At 42.8% G+C, this 25704-nt stretch overlaps 2 long non-coding RNA genes across 7 annotated transcripts in view; one reads left to right on the top strand and one right to left on the bottom strand.

Moving 5' to 3' along the window:
- The window catches only part of LOC123381441, a 308159-nt gene extending 288416 nt beyond the window's left edge, over positions 1-19743 (bottom strand). For 5 of the 6 annotated variants that reach the window (XR_006588414.1, XR_006588416.1, XR_006588415.1 and 2 more), the window contains exon 1: positions 19576-19664. This is a non-coding gene — a long non-coding RNA (uncharacterized LOC123381441). Of the gene's footprint in view, positions 1-19575 lie in introns of all 6 variants that reach the window. The other variant, XR_006588413.1, reaches the window with a different exon arrangement.
- Positions 19744-21022: 1279 nt separating this feature from the next.
- LOC123381311 lies at positions 21023-22201 on the top strand. The gene is made up of 2 exons (XR_006588159.1): positions 21023-21601; positions 21863-22201. It is a non-coding gene; the product is annotated as an uncharacterized LOC123381311 (long non-coding RNA).
- Positions 22202-25704: the final 3503 nt, after the last annotated feature.

Raw genomic sequence — 25704 nt, forward strand, 5'->3', positions numbered from 1 at the left:
CTGCAAAAAAATACATTTATGCTCATGTTTCTGAAGAGAATTCTCTAAAACAATAACTGGCACATAGGAAAATACATGCTGACAGGTGTTTCTTTTTTTTCAACGTTTATTTATTTTGGGGACAGAGAGAGACAGAGCACGAACGGGGAGGGGCAGAGAGAGAGGGAGACACAGAATCGGAAACAGGCTCCAGGCTCTGAGCGGTCAGCACAGAGCCTGACACGGGGTTCGAACTCACGGACTGCGAGATCATGACCTGAGCTGAAGTCGGACACTTAACCGACTGCGCCACCCAGGCGCCCCGACAACTTCTTTTTTGTTTTGTTCTTTCCTCCAGGGCGACTTTGGGAGCCATCATTTCTCTTGAAAGACTTCTCCCCCTGAGGTGTCCCACATGTATGCTATAATAATAAAATGAAACAGACGCAATTTGAAATGTATGTAAGAAAGAAGGTGGACAGAAGAGATGTTGTAGGATCTCGTGGCATTGGGCTGAGTGATGGGGAGACTTTCCACTGAAATGCCCTAGTCCTCTGAGTTCATGTTATGTCCAGAGGAAGAGGAACTACCCACCTAAGTATCTCTCCTAGACCTGGTTTGTGGGCCCACCCAGCAACTGGGTTAACTAATAATAAAAATGACTTTGTAAAACTCATTCATTAGGCCCTGACACAGCTCCAAGAAAGGCAGGTCCTGCCTTACCAACATACATCTCCCATGTGTTTGCTTTCTAATTCAGTTACTTGCTACTAGGATCTCATTTTCCCATTAAACAAACAAACAAACAAACAAACCAGGGGCAACCAGGTGGCTCAGTCAGTTAAGCAACCGACTTTGCCTCAGGTCATGATCTCACATCTTGTGGGTTCGAGATCCGAGATCCGCATCAGGCTCCCTGTTGACAACTCAGAGCCTGCAGCCTGCTTTGGATTCTGTGTCTCCCTCTCTCTGCCCCTCCCCCACTTACGCTGTCTCTCTCTCTCTCTCTCAAAAATAAATGAACATTAAAAAAAATTTTTTTTAATTCTTAAAAAAAAAAAAAAACAGTGCAGTGGGGGAGCCTGGATGGCTCAGTAGGTTTAGCCTCCAACTCTTGTTTTTGGCTCAGATACTGATCTCATGGTTTCATGAGTGAGAGCACAGAGCTTGCTTGGGATTTTCCCTCTCCCTCTCTCTCTGCCCCACCCCCACTCGGTCTCTCTCTCTCTCTCTCTCTCTCTCTCTCTCTCTCTCTCTCAAATAAATAAACTTTAAAAACCTGCAGTGTTCATAATAATAATCATTGTAATTATAACTAGTATCTGTTAAATACTTTATTTGTGCCCATCATTGTCCTAACTGATAAAGTAGATAAATGTAAATTCTAAGAAGGCAAAGTTTTTTTTTTTAATATTTATTTATTTTTGAGAGGGAGAACAAGCTGGGGGGGTGGGGGGAGCAGGGACAGAGGATCCAAAGAAGATCACTGTGCTGACACCAGAAAGCCCGATGCAGGGCTTGAACTCACAAACTGTGAGCTGAACCCAAGGGGGACGCTTAACCCACTGAGTCACCTAGGCACCCCAAAGAAGGCAAATATTTTTGTCAACTTGGGGTTCACTGCTTTATCTCTGCCACTTTAAATAGTTTGTGAAAAGTAAGACATAGAAAGGTCTTTTGTCCAAGGTCAAACAGGTGAGAAGAGGCAAAGCCCAGATGTTGTAAAATGAATCTACAATACATATGTAATGGCTCATAATGTTATTCATTTTGGCAACTTGCTACCAGTTATTTCTACATGCTGTGTTTTTCAGAACATCATTTTTAATAATACTTGGTTTTTTCTAATTTAAGAGTCCTTGTCACTGAAAATTTTCTAAATTCTGAAAGTATAACAGAAGATTAAAAAATTGTATCCCACTAATTGACAGATAATCACTGTTAACATTTTGGAGTGTTTTAAGATCTAGGATAAATTTCTATGAATGTAATTACTAGATGAAAGGATATGACCTAAAAAATATGCAGTCTGGGTTTGGAATGGATATGACAGAGCATTCTACCCACATAAAAGGAGCAGGGGTAACCCTGGCCTGTGATGATGGAGAAGGTGTGTCATTGCCAATAATTTGCTAAATGCACATTAGTTACACTATTATAACAAGATATTATAATTATATGACAACATAATGTTACAATATTATAATATGTTGTCTTTTTTAAAAAAAAAATTTTTTTAACCTTTATTTATTTTTGAGACAGAGAGAGACAGAGCATGAATAGGGGAGGGGCAGAGAGAGAGGGAGACACAGAATCGGAAGCAGGCTCCAGGTTCTGAGCCATCAGCCCAGAGCCCGACGCGGGGCTCGAACTCACGGACCACAAGATCGTGACCTGAGCTGAAGTCGGACGATTAACCGACTGAGTCACCCAGGCGCCCCTGTTCTGTCTTATATAAGTAAAGTTACTCTCCTTGTAGTTGGAATTCACTCTTTCAACAACCATTCATGTGTAGAAGCCATTTTTTTAAGATTATTTATAATGGGAAAACTTTATTAACAAATTTAAATACCATGGAAATGCTTTTCCAAGCTCTTGCTTAAAAGGACTGGAAAGATCTGATACATCTGCTGACGCTAGAGACCACCCTCCTGACTCCAGACCCAATATTCTTCCCACTGTGTTCCTTTATTTTTGTAGAGGATCCATTAGTACACAGGTTAGGGCACTTGGGAATGGGGCCCAGTTACATTTTGATGGGTTTCAAAGAAGTCAAAAATAAGGACTAGAGCTTTGAGATGACAGAGTGACCAGAAAACATGGCAAAGGCCTGGGAAAGGCCAGGGCAATGAGGAAAGTAGGACAGAGAAGGGAGAAGGATGTTGCTCTAAGTGCCGATTGCCCTAAGCAGAGTCCTGAGGATGCACAGCCAATGAGTAGGAAGCTAAGGGCAACTTTCAAAGGCAGAGATTAACACCCATCCAAAATGTTCAACCTTCCATGACCCGCCTAACCAAGAGGAACTAAAATTGGATGGCCACATAACTGTGTTCAAGTTACAGGGAAGTTGAATCATTACAGAAAGAGGCACTGAAATAAAGGCAACGCATGGGAATGCTCAACACCAGACAGCCTGGGACAGAATCAGACCAGTGGCCTCTCATTTTCTTTATTTTTCACCACTACCAGGAAAGCAATTCGAGCATATGCTTCCAATATAGGTACTTTAGTTATAACACATGCACATGCGTCACCGTAGCCTTATATTACAAATACTACAAACCATATGCAAAAAAATAGAGGTTTTTAACGAGATGAAATTAATTGAAAAATAAATGTTAATGTTCTTTTCCCACCCATCCATGGATCATCACACATTCTGGACTAACTGTACTCTCCTATTTGGTAAGTTGACTAAGGCAGTCCATGCTTTTAACGATGGTGACTTCTTTCTGATTCAACCCATCTTTGCTCATGACAGCACCTGAAGTTTATTTTTTTTCCTGTTCACAATCTAATCTAGATTTTTCTTCACACAATAGTCAACAAAAGACAGAATACTCAATATGCTCGTTTTGAGTAATAATACTCGATAAAAGACCGATGATACTCACTATTGCTCATTTTGAATCATGTTACTCAAAATGCTATGCAGGGTGTCACATCACAATCTCATTTTGTGCCATTCCCAAAAGCCAGAAGAGATTGAGAAACTCTCCTTTTACAAATCAAATGAACAAGTAATCAGCTGCAGATATTAATAGACAATTCAAAAAGAAATAGAAATAGTCCATCAAATCATGAGAATAGCTGAAACAATCCTGATAAAGAACAAAGTTGAAAGACTCATATTTTCCAACTTCAAAACTTACTACAAAGCTACAATAATCAAGACAGTGGGGGCTCCTGGCTGACTTGGTCTATACGGTGTGCGACTCTTATTCATGGGGTCATGAGTTTGAGCCCTACGTTCGGTGTAGAGATTACTTAAACAAACAAAAAAGACAATATGGTACTGGCATACATATCGATGGAATAGGATTGAGTGTCCAGAAATAAACCCATATACTTATAGTCCACTAACTTTCAACAAGGGTGCTGAGAAAACTCAGTGAGGAAAAAATACTCTTTCCAATAAATAGTGCTGAGATGACTGGATATTCACACCTCAAAGAATGAAGTCATACCCCTCCCTCACACCACATATGAAAATTAACTCAAACTGGATCAGTCTTTTTATTATTTGAGAGAGAGAGAGAGAGACAGAGAGAGAGACAGAGAGAGAGAGAGAGAGAGAGAGAGAGAGAGAGAGAGAGAGAGAATCTTAAGGAGACTCCATGCTCAGTGTGGAGCCCAATGCAGGTTCAACATGACCCTGGGATCATGACCTAAGCTGAAATCAAGAGTCAGACACTCAACCAACTGAGCCACCCACGTGCCCCAAACTGGATCAGTCTTAAATGTAAGAACTAAAACTATAGAACTCTTAGAAATCATGAAAAGATATTTAAAATCACTAATAATCAAAAAATAAAAATTCTAATAATCAGAAACTGTTTCACCTCCCTAATTGATGAAAGATATTCTGAAGACCAGTATAGGCTAAGTTTGGAGGAAAAAGTACCCTGATGTACTTTGATGATTACATCAATTAGCACCTTCTGGAAAGAAGTTTGGTAATATGAATCAATGTTAGAATGCACATACAGTATGACTCAGTAATTCCACTCAAAGGAAATTATCCTTTAAGAAATCTGATAAGGATACACAGTTATATGTTCAAAAATGCTCTTCTAAGCATTGCAAAGAAGAGCAGAAAACTGGAAGTATAAATATATAAATTTATATAAATATATAATAAATGTCCATCAGTTAGGGTTTGGTAAAAACATACACAATGAAATAATAAGCAGCCATTAAAATTGTTGATAGGTACATGTATTTTATTGACATGGAAAGACAGGGACAATTTATTATTAAGGTATAAAAGAAAGTAGGCATCCCCTAGGTTGGATGGGGAATACAGAAAAGGGAAATTAACACCCAAAAAGAATACCGATTGTGCTAAAGCTAAATTTTGTGCTCCTCTCCACTTTTTCATAGGTCAGACCTGGCTGTATACTTCCTTCCACATGCTAAAATTTGATGTTTCTCTTATAAATATTTCCATGAAGTACATCATGCACTCCAAACAGCTTCCTGACCGGAAACAACTTGGACATTGGAAATGACAATTATAGACTAATTTAACAATTCTGGATGGGCTGACAGATATTGAGAAACCTGGACGCATCATTAGACAGCACCTTTCAATTGCTCTAGCCAAGGCAAGAGTTTCCAATCTTTGCATAATTACGATTGATAACCCTGAGTTACTGGATAATCCCCAAAATTTCTAAATCCTCTTATGAAAAAGAAACAATAACAGCCAACATTCACAACTAATTAGTGGTAATCCTTTGTAATATAAAACTTATGGAATCCTTCCATATTCACTCTTAGTTAGAACCCTCTAGAGAAAGGACCTGTCTGACCCACGGACGTATTTATTCCTCCCAACAAGTTCTCTGGGGACAGGCATCTGTCAACACAACTTAAAACCAACCCACCCAAAATGGAGCAAAAGTCAATAGCTTTGCTTCCCATTTCCTTCAAGAGAATGCTTACAGCATTAAAGATGAGAAATCAACTGTTTTATCACTTGTCAACTGCTTGAGCCATATTTCATAACAATTGTAGTCACACCTCTAATAGCCACAAAAAAAAGTCCCTAGGCACACTACCTCATGCAGAAGTCCACAGGATCAAGCAGCTGATAAAGCCCCAGAGTGAGAAAATGCTGAGGACCCAGTCACGCCTCAAAAACTTCCCTTCCCTCCCAGGTCTCAGGCTACAGCACACATCCCATAAACTATCCACGCATCACCAAGCCAAAAGGAGATTGACATTCCAGGAAATCAGTCAAGTGTATATTCAGTTTCACTTCTGAAATGCTCAGTGAAATATGGCTGTTAGTCCTTAAAATTAAAAACAACAACAGCAAACAGGCTTGGGTAAAGTAAATGATTCCAACAAGTGTCACGTCTCCAAGTGTTAGCTATTTCCCAAGGAGGAAGAAAGGGACTATTTGCCATGTAATTCCAAGAATCACTAATGAAGAAACTTTAACTTTCTATTCTGTCCCATTCATGAGAAATCTCGTGCTTCTAGCATATTGCTAATGCTGGCTCAGTTATCTTCAAAGATTTAACCCCATTATATTTTCTCTTTTTCTGTATTCTGTCCTTCCACATTCTTGTCCCCAACTCCATTTTTGAAAGCCTGTGGGATATTGGGTATGGTTTGTTGTTGTTGTTGTTGTTTATGTATTTTTGAGATGGGGGTAGGAGGGGCAAAGAAAGGGGGAGGGAGAATCGCAAGCAGGCTCCACACTCTCAGTGTGGAGCCTGACATAGGGTTCAACTCACCCACGAGGTGCCCCTTTTAAAGAGGGTCACTACTTAGCTGCTGCAATTAGGAGAGGGAGGTATTTAATGTCACAGGGGAAGTACCTGGGTGGCCACTGGGGACCCATTTTCATCTCTCTGATCAAAAAGTTATTTTTCCTGGGGTGCCCTCCTGGGGTGGCTCAGTCAGTTAAGCTTCCAACTCTTGGTTTCGGCTCAGGTCATGATCTCACAGTTCATGAGTTTGAGCGCCACATCAGACTCTGTGCAGACAGTGTGGAGCCTGCTTGCAATTCTCTTTCTCCCTTTCTCTACCCCTACCCTGCTGTCGCTGCCTCTGTCTCTCTGAAAATAAATAAATAAGTTTTTTTAATATTTATTTATTTTTGAGAGAGAGACAAAGACAGAGACAGAGCATGAGTAGGGGAGGGACAGAAAGAGAGAGCCACAGAATCCAAAGCAGGTTCCAGGCTGCGAGCTGTCAGCACAGAACATGACACAGGGCTCAAACTCAAGAACCATGAGATCATGACCTGAGTCAAAATTGGATGCTTAGCCAACTGAGCCACCCAGGCAACCCAAGTAAATAAACAAAAAAAAAAAAAAGGAAGTTATTTTTCCTGTCAACAGTGGGAAATCATCATCTTCCCCCAAGCACTAAAGGGTAGATCATAGAAAACATAAGGCCAGATGGCCAAAGCCTTGAGAACAATTGCAATAGAGGATGATAAAGCTACAGGAATAAACAATTATTATCCCATTCTTGGGATAGTAACAGTAATCAAAAAATGACAGTTTTGCTGGAAGTAATAGGCTTCATGATGAATATAGTAAACACTATAAGTAAAATAATTCTTTGCCTCTTCTTAAAAACAAAAACTTAGTATTTTCAGCCAACTAAGGCTGTGATAGAAGCAAGTGAAATCTTGGGATACACCAATATGGAAAACTAACACTATAAAAAAATACTTCAGATGATAGGCACGATTTATGTAATGGTAGAAGAGATGTCCACACTAGACAGGAACAGGGCTCCTTCTGTTCACACCCACTCATTTCCTTAAGAGGAAGAATTATGCTAGAACCCTATTATGACACTTTTAATGTGTTGTACATAATTTAAGTGTACAGAATACGTGTGTAGCTTTCATCCCAAAGTATGAGTTCCATCATGATGAATTAATATATCTTCACAAATTTCTGAGTTAAAGACCACCTCCAGAGAGGAAGAAGATATCTGAATATGGCAGACCCAAACAACCACAGCAGGCAGGATTCAAGCGCCTGGCTGGGAAGGCACCAATTATGTAAAGAATGGTACCCTGGAATATCACCTACCTCCTAATGTCACCTTAGCAGGTTTCTGATGTGTCTGGGAGTCCTCTTTGCATTTTGTTTGGTACTTAGATGACAAAGATGTGATTCTTCTAAGCGATCCTTAGAGAAAATGAGTCCTTTTTTTTTTTTTAAGTTTTTTCTGCTTATATTAACAAGAAAGGTTTCCAGCAGAGTTCTTTGTAGTGACCTAAGAAATTACTCGGTTCACAAGCAGGATTAGCCACAGAGATGAACAGCCTGAGATGTAACAAGATAGTCGAAACTTTTCAATGAAATAGGCATAGTTTTTCCCCCTCCCCCTCTCCCTTTTCTTTTCCTCCTCCTCCTCCCCCCCTCCTCCTCCTGCTGTTTCTGCTTCTTGTTGTCTTTTAGTGTTTCCAATGCTTCATAGTTATTATTATTCAAATATAGCCACAATTTCTAAGCCAAATACTAATTTGTATTATCTGCTATTTTGGATGAACCCTGTTACTGCTGCCTTTCTGAAAAGAGATAACCAATCAGCGTTTCCCCCACTTTCTGCAGATGCTTTGCTCAGGTGTCAAATTCTTGCTCTTGCTAAAGGTATCAGTAATTACGCAGATCATTAAATCTTTCACCTAATGAGCTTTTGTGAAATACTATTATGTGCTAGGCACTGGAGGCATAAGGATGAAAAAAGCAAAACCCCTGCCCTCCAAAAACTCCTAGAGGAAAAATCAAAGCACAGACTGCAGTGTAGAAACATAAGTACCACAACAGAGATAGGAACAAAAGCCACGAGAACACGAAGGACTTGCCGCTTTGGGTGGTTTTTCCAATGTGGTTTACCAGTTGTCAATAATATTTTGGGTCCATATTTCTATGAGAAATATTTCTATGCCATTGCTCAGTGTTCTGCAGGAATGTATCCACTTTCCCTTGTCAGGGTTTTACTGCCATAGAGGATTTTACAGGCTCAAATCAAGCATAATACCATTACTATTCATCAGGCTAAAGGGTCATTTGTCTTGGATTCATCTTTAGGTGTCTTCTCTGCTAATTCAAGCTCAAAGTGGAGTCTTTGGCTTCAGAGGAATGTGAAGCAATTGAGTTATATATGAGTTGGTAGATGAATAAAAAGAAGTCATTCTACATCGTAGACTTACAGAAATTATAATGAAATGGGAAAAAGAAATGAGGAGGGTGGTCAAGAGCTCCTTCAGAAATTTATTAATAACATGCCCAAAACCACTATCTGTGCAATCATGTCTCCATTTATGCATTATATGCCATCTCAAGAATTGGACCGTGAATCAACATTTGAGTCAAATTCTATTTCAAATGTATCTCGCAGCAATTTAAAGAAATAATTTAGTAAATTTCCTTGTAAAGCAGAAACTGTTTTACAATGTGAATAATCACTCCCTTATTTTATGTCTTGTAAGCTGGAGTTTTGTCAAAGTTTGCTTAATACAAGGCAAACTGCACCTTATAATTTATGTGAAAAGAAGTAGTATAGGGGCACCTGGGTGGCTCAGTCGGTTAAGCGTCCCACTTTGGCTCAGGTCATGATCTCATGGTCTGTGGGTTTGAGCCCTGCATCAGGCTCTGTGCTGACAGCTTGCAGCCTGGAGCCTGCTTTGGATTCTGTGTCTCCCTCTCTCCTTGCCCCTCCCCTGCTTGTACTCTACCTCTCTCTCTCTCAAAAATAAATAAACATCAAAAAAAACTGTTTAAAGAAGAAGAAGGATAAAGGAAATGGCAGTACACTGGCAGACATTATGTCCAGATGCATTCTAGTCACTAGGTTCATGAGATCAGTTGTTCTGCTTTTGGATAACTTGCACTGGGTAGACCAGTATCCCAGCAAATAGGCAGAATAAGAAAGGGGAGGCTCTGCTCTAAAACACCCTGGTTAAAAAACAGAGAGAGAGAGAGAGAGAGAGAGAGAGAGAGAGAGAGAGAGAGAGATCTAAGCACTTCTCAAAGTTTAATGCACACATGAGTCACCTGGATTTTTTTTTAATGCCATTCTGATTCAGGAGATCTGGGGTAAGGCACAGAAGTTCTGCATTTCTAACAAGTTCCCGGGTGAGGTCAGGGCTGCTGGTCCATGGACCACATTCACCTAGAGAGAATCTAAGCTAAGTTCCTAAAATAGATGGTTAGAAGCATATCTTGTACTATGCAGTTTATCAGCAACTTGAACATCCAGGCACAATGTCTTTGAGGTGTTCAAACGATATCAGTAAGGGGAAAAGCCTGAGGGAAAAAGGAAACTCCCCAAGACAGTATTTCCTGTTCCTCACGTCTCCTTCCATTGGGGCACTCCCATCCAGTCTCACTTTCGCTTGGGGAAGGATGGCGGAGGGGTTCTGTGTGGCACAAGGAGTCAGCTACCCTAACATTTTCAGCAGATTGTTTGTATTTCCTAACAGCAATGAAAAGGCGGGACATCCTGGAGATGGTCAAAGTTTTTAGCTCTGATTTCAGGCAATATTGTCCCACTGAACCGCCCTATGGGCTCACTCGCAACAAAATTAATGCGATGCCTTCACTCTGGCTCTCTTCATCTCTTGAGATGTCCTGAGATATATAAAGGTTTTCCTTTGAACTAAGGCAAAGGGAGTACATAAGCCCCAGAACACCTCTGGGCTCTGAGCACTGTATCAACTTTGAAACTAACTGTGAGACAATAGTTCAATATTTTAGAAGCACGTATTTACTGAAAAATTATAGATAGGACATTGCACCAATTTGTTAAAAGCCATGGCCCACATAAAGGTATATAAAGAACTTATCAGAGCCTCAGAAAACCAAAATTTCTATACTATGGTTTTCTCAACAGCCAAACAGAAATTCATAATACGATGGACCTCGCATCGCTATTATAAGGTCTCCATTTCTATGTGGTTTAGAAAACTCCCTAAAGCCACAAATCAGCCATAACATTCACCAGGATTTAATTTCCTGTTCAGTAGAAGCGAATTGGCAAAAAGGACACTCAAAATCAAAATAGTACCACCTAGAATTTGCAGACAGCTCTTCTTTGAGCTGAAAAAAAGTCTTGAAATAGAAATACATCAGTATACCAGAACTGTTGTTTCAAAGATACATCAGACAAAAGCAAGATATGACAGCAACGATTCTTGCAAGATGGCATGCCGTGCCAATTAATTCTACATTCATTTCTTCTTAAAATCACCAATGCGATGTATGTCTTATGCTTCAAAGGAAATCCAGCATAACATGAAACAATTTCTATTGCTAACTACCTTTTCCATGTCCATAAAACCACTATTAGTGAATGTATAAACCCCTATAAAATACGCATATTCACTTAGGATAGATATCAATATTATCTTTACTAATACACCCTGTAGATGCTTATAAATATTAAAGATACACAGAGAAGGATCAGGAACATAATTTTTATGTCACCTTTATTACTAACGCAGTCCTTATTGTCAAATGTAACCTGTGTTTTAATAGATACGACATATCTGCCCTCTGGTGGAAAGATGGAATTAGTATTTCAGGCCTTACTCTTCTGCTTCCATTACCAGAAATTGGCCTGCAACTAGAGGAATATCTTTACTGAAGTAGCAGAAGAGCGTGATCCCATCCTGGCGATGTTGAAAGGACACACCTGGGGATGTCTTTCAGAGCAGATGAATCAGTTCTGCAGAGACAGTGGCATGAGAAATGGAGAAGCCCTGGGCAAGAGGTCATCCTGTGGGAAGATGACAGGCCCCTATGCTGGGTGCCATGACCAAGGTATCCTTCACTCAGACTGTCCTCTGACCTGAGGAGCTCAAATTTTATGTCAGGGTTTTATAAAGCCAAGAGCCACTTATAAAACCGAAAGATCCATTTTCATTTTTATTTTAAGAAGCAGAAGGTAGCACTGCCTCGGTACCAAGAGGGTGTGACACAAGGCTGGGGAAAGGATGTCACCTCACTTTGTATGTCAACACAGCATGGCACTGTCACATGAAGGGAGCCGGGCATCAAATGGCTTCAGCAGTAGCAGAGCTTTAGCACAAGGCCTGTTTTGGGGTCAGCCCAACTCTGGGGGCATTGGAAGACGGAACTAACAGCGTCCCCAACAGCCTCGGCAGAAAATGTCAGGACATACTGTCAAAGAAAAGGGACGTGAGAATGCTTTCCTTGCAGGGTCTGAAAGCGTTCTTTTTATGAGCAACTTGAGATAGTCTTGCAAGACCCTAGAAAAAAATGGCTGTTGAAGATCCTGAAATTGGAGACCAGGAAAGAGCCAGAAGAAAGAGTATCTTTTTAAGCTCAAGTGGATGTGATCCGATAAGGCATGTCACATCAGTCTCGTACACCATCAGGAACCTTTAGACAATGTCATAGAATTATGCCATGTAAATATTGGTGTTGTTAAAACAGCAACAGTCCTGATGAATGAAGACAGATCAAGAGCCAAGGAAACAGAAGAATACTGGAGAAACTATTGTGGTTAAGAATGGAACAGCCCAGACTCCACGGAGATTAAACCCTAGATCTTCAGTGATCTAAATGTCAAATATACAAGGAACCTGCCAGCATCTCAGTGCATTTCACTTCTCCCGCTGCTGGAATTCACATGTCATGAGTATATTTCAATAGGGCTCTTCCTTCAGGTATCTGATCTCTCCCTTCTCCAAACTCTTCATCACCATTCCTGTGACACTTGTTCCGTAAATTATCACCCGCAAATCTTTCCATGCCTCTTTTAGGTGCCATTTCCTCCACAGGGCCTGGCACTGAGTAAGAGACCAATAAGTTCTAAACAAACTATTTTTATGAGTGAAAGGTTTTTCTAAAGCAGAGAGGGCAAAACTTTTGAAAAACTCACACAGAAATCAGACTTGGCCTTCACTTCTCCTGCCGTTTCCATTTCTTCCTTCAGAGTGAATACGACATCGGGGATATCCCAGGAATGGGACACATCAAAATCCCAGGATGCCGAAATTCTCACCCATAATTCCTGCATTATCCACGTTTTCTAAAATAAGCATAAATTCCACTTATGACATCAAAATCGAAAAGCAATGGGACGCCTGGGTGGCTCAGTTGGTTAAGTGTCCCACTCTTGATTTCGGCTCAGCTCATCCGGCTCCATGCTGACAGCAGAGATTCTCTCTCTGACAGCTTGGGATTCTCTCTCCGCCCCTCTCCCTGCTACCTCACTCGCTTGCTCGCTCTCTCTCTCTCTCTCTCTCTCTCTCTCTCTCAATATATCAACTTCATTTTTTTAAAGAGCAAAAATATTTCAGATTTTCCCACCTTAATTATATTTCCCCAAACCACTTCCATCTACTTTTTTAGGACCACCATCTTCCCAGTCACCCAGTGTCAATGCCTCGAATTTTCCTGGTTTCTTCCTGTCCCCATTCCTCGCCTTCCAAATGCAAATGGTCTCCAGTTTCATTTGGGTTTTGCCCCATCATCACACTGACATGGCTGTTCGGTCCTCCACACAAATTGTTAGAAGTGCCACGGCCACATTCGCGCTCACTCCCTTTTCCTCACTGAACATTTCCTCCCACCTCCTCTCACCCCCCACATCCTCCTCATCTTCTGAGGCCTGCATCAAGGCGCCCCTCGTCGCGGACTCTCTCTGTGAACCCCCAGCTTCACAGTGATGACTTTCTCTTCTGAAACTAGGACATCTGTGGCCCCCGTGACACATCTGACAGTCTTCATTAGTGTGACTGTCGGTCCGGGTTTCCGTGCAACTGTCCTGGTTCACACTTATGTTCCTGATGAAATACCTAATAGCATCCCTTTTCCCAGTCAAAAACATCCCAGTCTGGGTGATAAAATGAGATCACCCTACTTCTCAAACCCACCTTTGCAAAAATGTCCTTAGCAGATAGTAAACGTCTCAGTGATGAGAACTTTATCACATTCTTCTGTACCCATCTGCACACATCGCACATTTGCCCACAGGAGCAGCTCAAATAGCATTTCAAGATCAACTGCTCTTATTATCTTTGACAATGGGCTACATATGCTTACCTTGCTTAGAAACAGGCTACCCAACAGATAATTCTATGGGGAATTACCTATCCTACTCCCCACCACCCTCCCCTACACACACACAGGGTATGGCCAGAGTACTCCTCCAAACTCCTTCCAGGAACACCCATCTTTTATCCTGCTCTTCATTCCAGGCAGGGGGGCCAGGAGCAAGGTTCCCTTGTGCCTTGTAGAGCCCAGAACTGCACGTAAGTGCTCTGACGAGGGACTGTTCTTTTTTTTTTTTTAATTTTTTTTTAACATTTATTCATTTTTGAGAGAGTGAGCAAGCGAGCAGGGGACGGGCAGAGAGATAGGGAGACACAGAATTGGAAGCAGGCTCCAGGCTCTGAGCTGTCAGCACAGAGCCCAAAGCAGGGCTTGAACTCACGAACTGCGAGATCATGACCTGAGCCGAAGTCGGACGCTTAACCAACTGAGCCACCCAGGTGTCCCATGACTAGGGGCTGTTCTGACATAAAATTGTAACAGTTTGTCATCAATGATACTCATTTCTTCTTTTAGAACATCCACCACCCCCTTCATTCACAAAAGAATTAATGAGCATTTGCTATGTCCCAAATACTATGCAAGGTGCTATGGACTCAAAACGCAAGCAGACAGCCCTTCCCTGTAAGAACTTAGAATTTGGTGACAAAGAAAGGCACCCAAATGGGACACTGCATAACTCATGCTATTAAGAAATGGATCATGTGCTAGAAGAACACACAGCACAGAGTGCCTGTTTCTGATTGGTCTACCTGCGTGAGTTGGGGAAGGTTTCACAGAAGTGACATTTTAGCTGAGTGAGTGACTAAATAGGAAGAAAAGGTACACACAGAAGATAATTGCAAGAGACATGCCCTAGAAACAGGAACTAATTAAGTGTGCGGTAAGCATGACAGGCAAGGGAGCTGGATGTGGAGGGGGAAAGGACAGTAAATATGGCTGGAAACACAGACTGGAGCCAGCCAGAGCATCAGATAACATGTTGGGAGTTTGGGGCTTTATCTCATGGACAAAGAGAAACCAGCAAAGGTTTAGGAAGCTGGAGAATGGTGTGGCTAGATTTATGCTTCGGAAAGCGTGTCCTTGCAGAGAGCTCCAAAATTCACACGCACGAGGTTATGGACCGCTTTCCTGTAAGGACAGTTTGGATCCCAAAGCTACGTTTGCAGAGTATATATATCATTTATACTTAGTGCAGAGTAAACATATCATTTATACATCCAGAGGATGACTGGATATGAGCAGTAGTTTAATGGAGATTATGAAGAAGTCAAAGTCTTCTCCACCAAATAAGTATTCATTCTACTCATGTGGTACACTTCATACCTGCTCTCTATTACTGACTGGATGTTGAGGGGAAAGAAATGGTGATGCAAAAGGTAGGGGGCAGGAGGAGATTGCCAGAAAGAAAGAAAAGCTTCTAGCTTGGGCTATAGTGACGCCACTTACAAAGTTAGAGAACATAGGAGACCCAGATTTGGGGAGGTATAATGATGAGCTTGGTTTGGAACATGCTACATGAGAAGTGTGGGTAGGAGTTCCAGATGGCGGACTCTAACAGGTTATAGACCTATCAGTGTTAGAAATCAGGGAAAGATTTTTTCTGGAGCTAAAGATTGGGGTGTTTTCAGCATATAGCACTCATCGGAACTGTGGGAAAGAGGATGGATATCAAAACGAAATTCTTCTCATTGTAGGAGAGGCATAATTAAGGCAAGCCGGACAGGAGGACATCCATCGTGTCAACGTTGATCTGTTGGCAGTGTCTGCTTGGAGCCACCGAGGAAGATTCTAGGGCCACATTTGGGGTGTCAGGATGGACTCACGAGGTTGTTAGTGCAGGAAGAGAAGGTCTAGATATAGCATCTAGACCATCGCAGATTTAGGAAGTTGTGAGACACATCAGTGCAAAAGAACAGCAAGAAAGCACATCAGAAGGAAATGTTCAACAGGGGCAAGTACCTCAGGAGAACAGATAGAATCAAGGGCTGGACAAGGGAGGTGGAATTTGGACTGTCTCCGTGATGTAGAAGGTGGAGGAATAAACGGGAGGAGTTGAAATTACCTCAGTGAGAAGAAACTGAACCTCAAGAAATCCCCAATCTTTCTTTACACTCCTGCAATGTCTGCACAGGCTTCTCAACCAACATTCTCCACCCCCACGTACCATTTCAGGGAGTGTTGTGCCTTTTCTCACCCTCTCCTCCCCACCACACACACACACACACACACACACACACACACACACACACACACACACCGTGCCCTAAAGCTTAACTATCCTTGGATGACATGATGAATGAAATTGGGACTTTTCAAATGGGAAAGACAAAGGCCAAAAGGACATATGTATCCAGAAGGACACACACATGCGCGCTCTTTCATTAACAAAGTAAATAAACAGGGGTGCCTGGGTGGCTCAGTCAGTTGGGCGTCTGACTTCAGCTCAGGTCATGATCTCGTGGTCTGTGAGTTCGAGCCCCGCGTCGGGCTCTGTGCTGACAGCTCAGAGCCTGGAGCCTGCTTCGGATTCTGTGTCTTCTGCTCTCTCTGCCCCTCCTCCCCCCCAAAATAAATAAACATTAAAAAAATTTTAAATAATAAAAAAAGAAAGTAAATATATAAAAGGGAGGGAAAGTGAGGTGAAAGCAGCCGGCCTCTGCCCACCTGGGATGACGCTTTGAAAGGACAGCGGGAGGGGGCAGCCCTCTAGGTTCCAGCGGAACAGGTTGAAATGCCACCACTGTGAAGACAGTCCTAAATTTCAGATTAGATCTGCCTTTGATTGCAAATGTTTAAATTTAGGTTAAAGGAAAATGGCCATCAAGGGGATTCTTCTGGAGCCCGGCTCGGCAGGAAGTAACAGGACTGTTCCCTCATTGGAATGAGAAAGGGACGGAAGGGACGGAGCTGGGATTGAAACCTCTCTCAGTTCCTCCTCCAGGTGAGCTTTAGCCATTTTTTACGCTGCACTGACCCCTAGAGGCTCTCCCTTTCGTTCAGAATGTGCTAGGCGCTTGGCCCAGGGGAAGATAAGTAAAATAAGGGAAAATGTTGCTTTGTCTTCTTAAAATCAAAAGCAGTGTGGAGAGTAGGGGGAAAGAGAAAAACAGGATCTCACTGCCAAGTGCCATCAATTAAAATCGCCTTAATAGTAGCAAACTTCATCAGCGAGCTTCTCATGCCTCAAGCTCTGGCCGTTAAGCTGGCTGCGGTATTAGACAGATTGGAAACAAGCGCTTGCATTTTAAACGTGCATCTTTGATTTCCTGCCCCATGTGGCAGCTGGGACCCTAGGCCAGCTGCCAACCAATCCAGTCCCCTCCCAGGACAGGGAGGCGGCGGGAAGTTGAGTTCCTGCTTGGAGGACCCCGCGGCCTGGATTGCTGAACTGCTGGCATTGCTTCTCACTCCGCTTCCTTTCTATCTGAAAGAGGAAGTTGAGTCACGCTCAGTAACCACCAGAGCTGTCATGGGGACCCAGGCTGCATCACTACCCCAGGGTGGGGGAAAACCGTGGTGTGTCAAGCTCTCCCAAGAGTCTTAAGCACACACTTCTGGCGACTGAAATTTTGATTTTTAACGTGCAGACCACCCAGGGATCTGTCCCCGTACAGAGGGAGAAGAAAGGAAATCAAACACACAGAACAGTGGGGGAGCGGAGATTCCCAGCCTGCAAGTCTGACGGTGGGGGACATGGTTGATTCTGAGGGTATGTTCTAAGGTTGCAGTAAGGGATCAATTGAGAGCAGACAGTCCAAGTCAATCAGTCCAAAAGGGGCTGGGATATGTGCTCTAAAATTCAGATGATCCACAGTTTGGGTCAGGAAACCTATAAAGTGTCACAAATAGGGACAGAGGAGAAATGTAAGGGCCTTTGGAAACAATAGCTCTAAAACAATGGCTCAATCCCTCTCTAAAACACAGTATAAAAACTTTTTATCCTTGAAGCACCTCAGATCGACCTAAGGGGACCTGCCTTTCCAGGACTTCTGTCATTTTCTTTCTTTTTGAAAGTTTACTTATTGATTTCAAAAGAGACAGCCAGTGTGAGTGGACAAGAGGTAGAGAAAAAGGGAGATAATACCAAGCAGGCTCCATGCTGTCAGCACAGAGCCTGATGTGGGGCTCGAACCCACGAAACCATGAGATCATGACCTGAACCAAAACTAAGACTCAGACCATCAACCGACTGAGCCACCCGGGGGGCCCCTAGACATCTGTGGTTTTAAAGTGGTTTTGTTTGCACCTGGCCATACATCTGGGCTCAGGGCCACCTGATTGGAACTGAACTGTGCCCCCAGTGGGAATGCCAGCTGCCCTGGAGAAATGGCTGGGGTAAGTGGGAGAAGTAACACTGTGTCCAGTTCCCTGATTGTCTTGCTCTGAGCATGTAAGAGTTCAGATGAGACTCCCAATCAATATTTCTCTGGGCAGTAACAGTCTCACCCACAAGACAGCTACTCCAAAGCTCCTTTCCTCAGCAGCGATAATCATTAACACCTCAAACAAAACCAGCCTCTCCAGGGCACGCACCTGAGAAGAGGCGGAATTTATTGAAAAGTGGTGAGCTGAGAAATATAATCTCAGGTAAATCTCTTTATCCCTGTGAACTCTGGAAGAAGGATTTTAAGCCTGTATATACATAGGTAGGGGTTTTTTTCCTTTTAAAAATGAGTAACTAGGAGGGTTGGGGAGAATGAGGTGGGGGGAGGCACGATTTCTAATTTAGACACTTGATTTGATACCAAAAATAAAAACATGCAATGTGGTTAAACAACCCATGTCTTGTGGCTAACCCAGTTGCCAGTTTCATGAAAATTACAGTTGTGTCTTCAACACTGTCCCAGACACTATCCATTTGGCATTTCAGGCTGTCTTTACTACTGATAATTCAGTAACTGATTGGGCAGTGATCTGACTTGACAGGTGGGTTGGCTGAAATAATTGGATTGACAATTTCCACAGATCAGGAAGGCCTCAAGCATCTTTCACCCATTAGAAGCTCATGCAATGGATTCAAGAGCATCATAATTATTCACAAAAGTTTCCAGCTTCCCACCGCAGTTGTCACTCAGAAAGTATGCCAGAAGTGAAGCAAAAGAAATACCTAAATACACAACCGTTTATCACATGTACCACCTTACAATTGGCAACCTTTAGTCTGAGGCTTCCGCTTTCATTTACAAGGAATCCTGACCCAGTCTGTCCTAATGCACACAGGACTACCTTGTACCTTCAGATGGATCTCCTTTTCCCCACAAATATCTGCATTTCAAAAAATTATCAGAGCAAACACTGCTACCAAGTTGTGAGACTTCATAGTAACATCTATAATCTATGAAAAACTGGGCGAACACAAATCTGCCCAAGTGACACAAAGATGTGATTTATACTTTCTTTTTCACTTTCATTTTGTTCATTAAGCACATTTTGTCCAAGGGAATGAGACCTGGCTTATCGTCCCATGGGGTTGGAAGGTAGAAGAAAGTAGAAATAAGGCAGCCAAGTACGGGCGTAAAAGCAGGTACCGCCAGCTAACTCCCGTTTCCAACTCAACCCAAAACCTCGACTTCTCGTTTCATTGATAGAAGGTTCTTGTTCTTTCTCGACCTCGGGAGTTTTCTGGGTGAAATTCGAAATCGGGCCCATAGGTAGAGGACAAGGGGGGACCGCAGGCAGGCCACGCCAGATCAGGAGGTAGTAGTCTTAAAAAGCAGGAGAACTTAGGTACGAGGTGGGTCTTGGGAGCCCCAAGACCATCAGGTCCCTGCACCGCCTCTTAGAACCGTAAAAGTTTACACGGAGGCCTCACCTGGGTTCTGTCACCAAGTACCGCATTCAGACCGTCTCAGCAACACCTTACCTTCTCAAGTCTGCATCCTGGAAATGACTGCTCTTGAAATGTACGCCCCAAGGATAAGGGCGAGGGGAGGAGCTTCCCATTGCCCGGGTCCAGCTGGAGGGTCAACCGGAGGTTACGCACTCTCAGTGACCTCCAACAGTTTCATTTAAGGAAGGTCAATGACAACGCTATTGTTCCTCCGAAGCCTACAGAAGAGTAAAACTTCTGTTGAGAATGTCTTCCTTTTCCCTCAAAATGCTGGGTCCATATAGAACAATTATGATGCGGTAGAAAGCCTGGTAGAGTTTTAAAGATTACTATTTCTATTGTTAAAGTGATAACCGATTGTTATTCAATTTAGGAGCAATTACCACTGCCCAGGCGTTAGAGTCAAGCAATTTAACTTAAATGAGGTATTAGTAGTTGCTTGAATGTGTGATCGCTTTGAAATTCCTTCCAACGTAGTTTTGGGGGGAAAATGTCAAGGGTTGTGAAGATAATTAATTCTCCCGGATGCAAATACCAAGACTCGGAAACCTCTTGTGTAAGAAGACGAGAAAGGAGAGTTAGTTGGCAGTAGTAGTTAGCCCTCTTAAACCAGGCTCTGCTAGGTGCTCATTTTATAATCTTAAATTACTTTCTGCATCTTTGTTTCCTCATCTGTAATGACTACCTTCCTTGTAGAGTCCCTGGGAGGATTAACTGAGTTCGTATGTGTGGAACACTTCAGAGCGGTACGTTCTTTTTTTTTCTTTTCTTTTTTTTAATGTTTGTTTATTATTGAGAGACAGAGCATGAGCATGAGCATGGGAGGGGCAGAGAGAGGGGGAGACACGGAATCCGGAGCAGGCTCCAGGCTCGGAGCCGTCAGCACACAGCCCGACGCGGGGCTCGAACGCACCCACCGTGAGATCATGACCTGATCCGAAGTCGGACGCTTAACCGACTGAGCCACCCAGGCGCCCAGAGTGGCATATTCTAAGGACTGTGCAATGCTATCTATGTGTGTGCTGAATACAAACACCGTGATGAAGACCGCTTGTTATTTATGAGGAAAATATTCTGAGATGAACAACACCATTTACATCAGCCATTCGATCCTAACATTTTTTTTGCACTACAAACACTTCAAGGGTCTGATGGAAGCATATTCATGATGCATGACAGTAAGCTTTGGCGTACAATTTCAGCACGTTTCTGGGCCCAAAGGAGTCCATGGGCTCTAGGTAAGAAGCCTTGTGGGGTTCCTGGGTGGCTTAGTCAGTTAAGCGTCCGACTTCAGCCTAGGTCATGATCTCACGGTCCGTGGTTTCAAGCCCTGTGTCGGGCTCTGTGCTGACAGCTCAGAGCCTGGAGCCTGCTTGGGATTCTGTGTCTCCCTCTCTCTCTGCCCCTCCCCAACTCGTGCTCTCTCTGTCTCTCTCTCTCTCTCTCTCAAAAATAAACATTTAAAAAAATTAAAAAAAAGATATTTAGCCTCAGACATATAGAGAGGGAAGAGGAGAGGCCCCAAGAGGAATCAGACCTGCTAGCCACTCCATCTTGGATTTCCAGCCTCCACAACTGTGGGAAAGTAAACTGTTGCCCAAGCCCCCCCTCCAGGCGGTGGCCCTTGGCTCTGGTGGCCCTGGCAAACCAACACACAGGGTAGTAGAAACCGTGAGAACAACGGACCAAGCTCCACCAGAGCTGAAAGGGTTGCAAAAAAAAAAAAAAAAAAAAAGAGGAAGGACACTTATTTCTTTACACTTTGATGTGTGGATATCGCAAAGAAGTGAAGAAAAACAGTCACAATCCTGAATTCTGCTGAGCCTTTATTTCAAAGTACCACCTCTTTTGAAATTCTTCAACTGTCACCACGTGAGACCCTATGAGCGCGTCCAAATGAGGCGGCAATAAATACAAAGCTTTCAGATCCAGATGAATTGAATTAGAACGGGAAGAGCGAGAAAGACTTAAGAGGCAAGTGCTTACACGCAGAACGACACAGATGCAGGTGGGGCTGGGGCAGGGCCGGGAGAAGGGGGCGTGGAGGGCTGTGGCTGTCCCCTGTCAAAAACAGCAGTCAGCTTTGTCCGGAGAGCAGAGACTACATCTCCCTGGACAATTCTTACGCCGTCGCCTTTCGTAATCGAGGGTAACGGCTGGGGCTGCTTCTGCGGGCGGCTAGGACACGAATGTCAACACCAAATGCTTGTTCTGGGAAAATAGCAGCCCCGTTCTGTGAGCCACCCCTGCTGGTTTTTCTGTCTCTTAGAACGGGTCCTGAAATGCGGCGCTGCACGCTGCGGTAACGACTGATGAGAGGGAAGAGGAGAAAGCAGAGGGTGAGGCGGGGGCAAGGCAGCCTCGCCGTGCAACGAGTTCCCTTCCCGAGCCTCGGCAAGAATCACATCCCAGCTCTGGGAAAGAATCAGGACAGGATTCCCAGTGTATGGGAAACAGAACCTCGGAAGGCTTGTTTTAGAGACTCCGCGCTGACTTTCAACACCTGCTTCGAGGAGCACTTTTCGTCTTGAGTATTTCCGTGGACGTTGATGAAGGAGCCGGCAATGCTTGTCTTAAATTTTTGTGAATAAAAGCAATTCAGAAACGCGCCTGCATACATTTTTTATTCTATTTTTAGGAAGAACGTGGCATCCAGGAAATATATTACATTGATGACTTATTCCCAAGGGTACAGAAAGTGTCCCATTTACCCTGCTTGGGTCATTACCTCAGCCTGGCCCATCCGAACTGGAGCTATCCTGAAGGTAATGAGGTTGCCTCTCCAACCAAAGGCTAGGAAAAGGGAAGCATTAAAGAAATAAAGCATGCCATTTAAGCGAAGATGCAACATGCTGAAGAAGCAGTATTTTCTAAAATAGCTAAATGTGGTTTCTTTCAACATGAGACTAGTGCCCCTATTTCCCTTTAGACTTTGACACAAGCTTTTTCTTTATTTTTCTTTATCATTCGGTTTATATATAAATATATATACTTATATATAAATATAAATATAAATATATATTTATATATGTAAATTATATATAAATTTATATTATATATATAAATATAAATATATATATATATATATATATTTATATTATAAGACGTATTCTCTTTCCTTTCTTGTTCTTTTCTCCTTCCCGGTTCCTCTGCTTCCCTCAGACCCCCCCCCCCCCACGTTCCACTTGTTAGAGGTCATGTTACTTCTCTCAGTTCTGGGGTCTTCACCAGAATGTTGTCAAAAAGGTTGCTCTCTCATGTTCTGGAATCGTGGTGGTCCTTCAGGCTGTTCTTTCGGTGAATGTTCTTTTTGTCCATACAGCCACAAGGGAGATGGTGAAGATGGCGTCCTGCACGCACTTTGGAGCCTGGGTTCTGCCCTGGCTCTAATGTCCACCTGCTGAGCGGTCTTGCTGAGGGGGCTCTATGATTCAGTTTTCTCATCTGCAAAATGGGGATAGTAGTATCTCTCTTGCAGGGGTATTGTGAGTCTAGAACGTAATGAGGTATATGTCTGGCATTATTGTTTATTAAAGAAATTCCTTTTTTTAATTCTTTTAAATATTTTTTAAATTTTTTATGTTTATTTATTTTTGAGAGAGAGAGAGAGACAGCACAAGTGGGGGAGGGGCAGAGAGACAGGGAGACACAGAATCCAAGCAGGCTCCAGGCTCTGAGCTGTCAGCACATACCCCGACACGGGGCTCGAACTCACGAACCATGAGATCATGACCTGAACCGAAGTCGGACGCTCAACCCACTGAGCCACCCAGGCGCCCCTGGCATTAATGTTTATAAGGAGTTATCCTCTGGAGGTTCTCCAACTCAGTAAGAACTGCTATGCTTTCTCATGGAAATAAGCATGGATTGTAGTAGGAAACAAAGGAACGCCTATCCTGGAAGTGTTTGATCTGTGTCCCTTCTCTCTGCACTAGCAGGAAGTTAAGACAGAGAGGGGCCTCTGCCCGGTCACTGCAGAGATCAAATCCCTTTTCTCATGTGACACTTTAATGAAGTGACCACAAGAGTGACCCTGGGTTTATGCCCCATGGGTCCTTTCCTCTTGTCATCTGTATGTTTACACACAGATCTGATCGTAGTTGGATCGTTTGAAAGCACAACCGTGGGGCAAACTGTTTGCAATATATTTACTAGGTTTGCTAGTCCACCCTGCTGATTTTCTTTTTCTTTTTTAATTTATTTATTTTGACAGAGATAGAGACAGCGAGCAGGGGAGGGGCAGAGAGAGGGAGAGAGATGATCCTAGGCAGGCTCCACACTGTCAGCACAGAGCCCGACGTGGGCTTGAACTCACTGTGCTGACCTGAGCCAAAACCAAGAGTCGGATGCTTAACCGAATAAGCCACCCAGGTGCACCAGCCTGCTGACTTTCTATTCTTTAACATCACCATAAAAGACGAAGTCAGATGTCAGCATTTTTTTTTCTTCAGGAATTAACCAAAATCTGTCACCAATACCATCCAACAAAACAAAGTAATTAGCCACCAAGGAAGGAAAGAAATTGAAAACTGAAACGTACAATACGGAAGATGCTACAATAACATAAGTTCCCCATTTTGGAACATAAGTTCCAAAGCAACACTGACCAAGATATACCTGGGAAGTCTGCCTCTTCACAAAGCTTCAGAGGAAGGCTCATGCACTGATAAATGAGAAGAAAGAAAGAAGAAAGAAAGAAAGAAAGAAAGAAAGAAAGAAAGAAAGAAAGAAAGAGGAAAGAAGGAGAAAGAAAGGAGAGAAGGAAGAGAGAGAGAGGGAAAGAGAAAGAAAGAAAGAAAGAAAGAAAGAAAGAAAGAAAGAAAGAAAGAAAGGAAGGAAGGAAGGAAGGAAAGGAAAGGAAAAAAAAGAAAAAAGAAAGGCAACACACCCTTTTCCAGACAGATCAGCTGGATCTATTCTGTACGTCAGCAGTATGGTGATGTTACAGCCAGAGAACTCTCCTATCCATATTTATTTAATGCTAGGATAGCCAAAGAAATTCTGATCTCTAAGGATGAAATAGCTTAGTGTCTTTCATGAAAGACAAGAAAAAGATCATTCAAAATGCTTGATAAAGAGATATTGGAGCACCTGGGTGGCTCAGTCAGGCCTTTAACTCTCCATTTCGGCTCAGGTCAGGATCTCGCGGCTCATGAGTTGAAGCCCCATGTTGGGCTCCGTGCTGACAGCAGGGAGACTGCTTGGGACCCTGTCTGTCCCTCTCTTTTTGCCCCTCCCCATTCATGTGTGCACTCTCTTTCTCAAAGTAAATAAATAAACTTAAAAAAAAAAAGAGATGTTAAAATGAATATCAGGATTAAGTTATGAATCCATAAGAACAAGAATAAGATTGGGGTGTCTGGGTAGCTCAGTTGTTTCAGTGTCCAACTTTGGCTCAGGTCATGATCTCACAGTTTGTGAGTTCAAGCCCTGCGTGGGGCTCTGTGCTGACAGCTCAGAGCCTGGAGCCTGCTTTGGATTCTCTGTCTCCCTCCATCTCTGCCCCTCCCCCCTCCCACTAGTGCTCTCTCAAAAATAAACATGAAAAAAATTTTTTAAGAAGATCATTAAGATTACATGATAGCATTTTCCTCTTCCACAAAGATTGTGATTACCATGCAAACAGCATTTCCACATTACATTGGATTAGGCCAGAGGACAAAGATGATGTCTAACTCCTGTGTTGCATTTGGAGACTAGTTGATATTTTCATTATCGTACCCAGCACAACCCTGAGCATATATTAAGGTGAATGAATGCAACTCTCTGAAGCAAAATACAGAAAGATTAAAAACAGAGCAATTGCCTCATATGTGTGTCTGACTTATCTTGAATTTAGAACTTCACTAAGCACAGAATGTGAGACTACCCTTTTGTTTAATCCTCTCAACAATAAACAAATTCTTTAAGATGTGTTAAGACCTTCAAGTTTTGATATTGAAACAGTGGGGTAATACCCCTTGACAGATGAATAGGTAACAATGGATAAACAAACATCCATAGCAATAATTGAATGGCCCTCCAGTGACATGACTTATACCAATCCCACAAAGCCATATATTGTAGGATTCCATCCATACAACATTCTGGAAAGACAAACACTACAGAGAA

The sequence above is a fragment of the Felis catus genome, chromosome D3, assembly GCF_018350175.1.
Source record: "Felis catus isolate Fca126 chromosome D3, F.catus_Fca126_mat1.0, whole genome shotgun sequence".
Taxonomy (NCBI): domain Eukaryota; kingdom Metazoa; phylum Chordata; class Mammalia; order Carnivora; family Felidae; genus Felis; species Felis catus.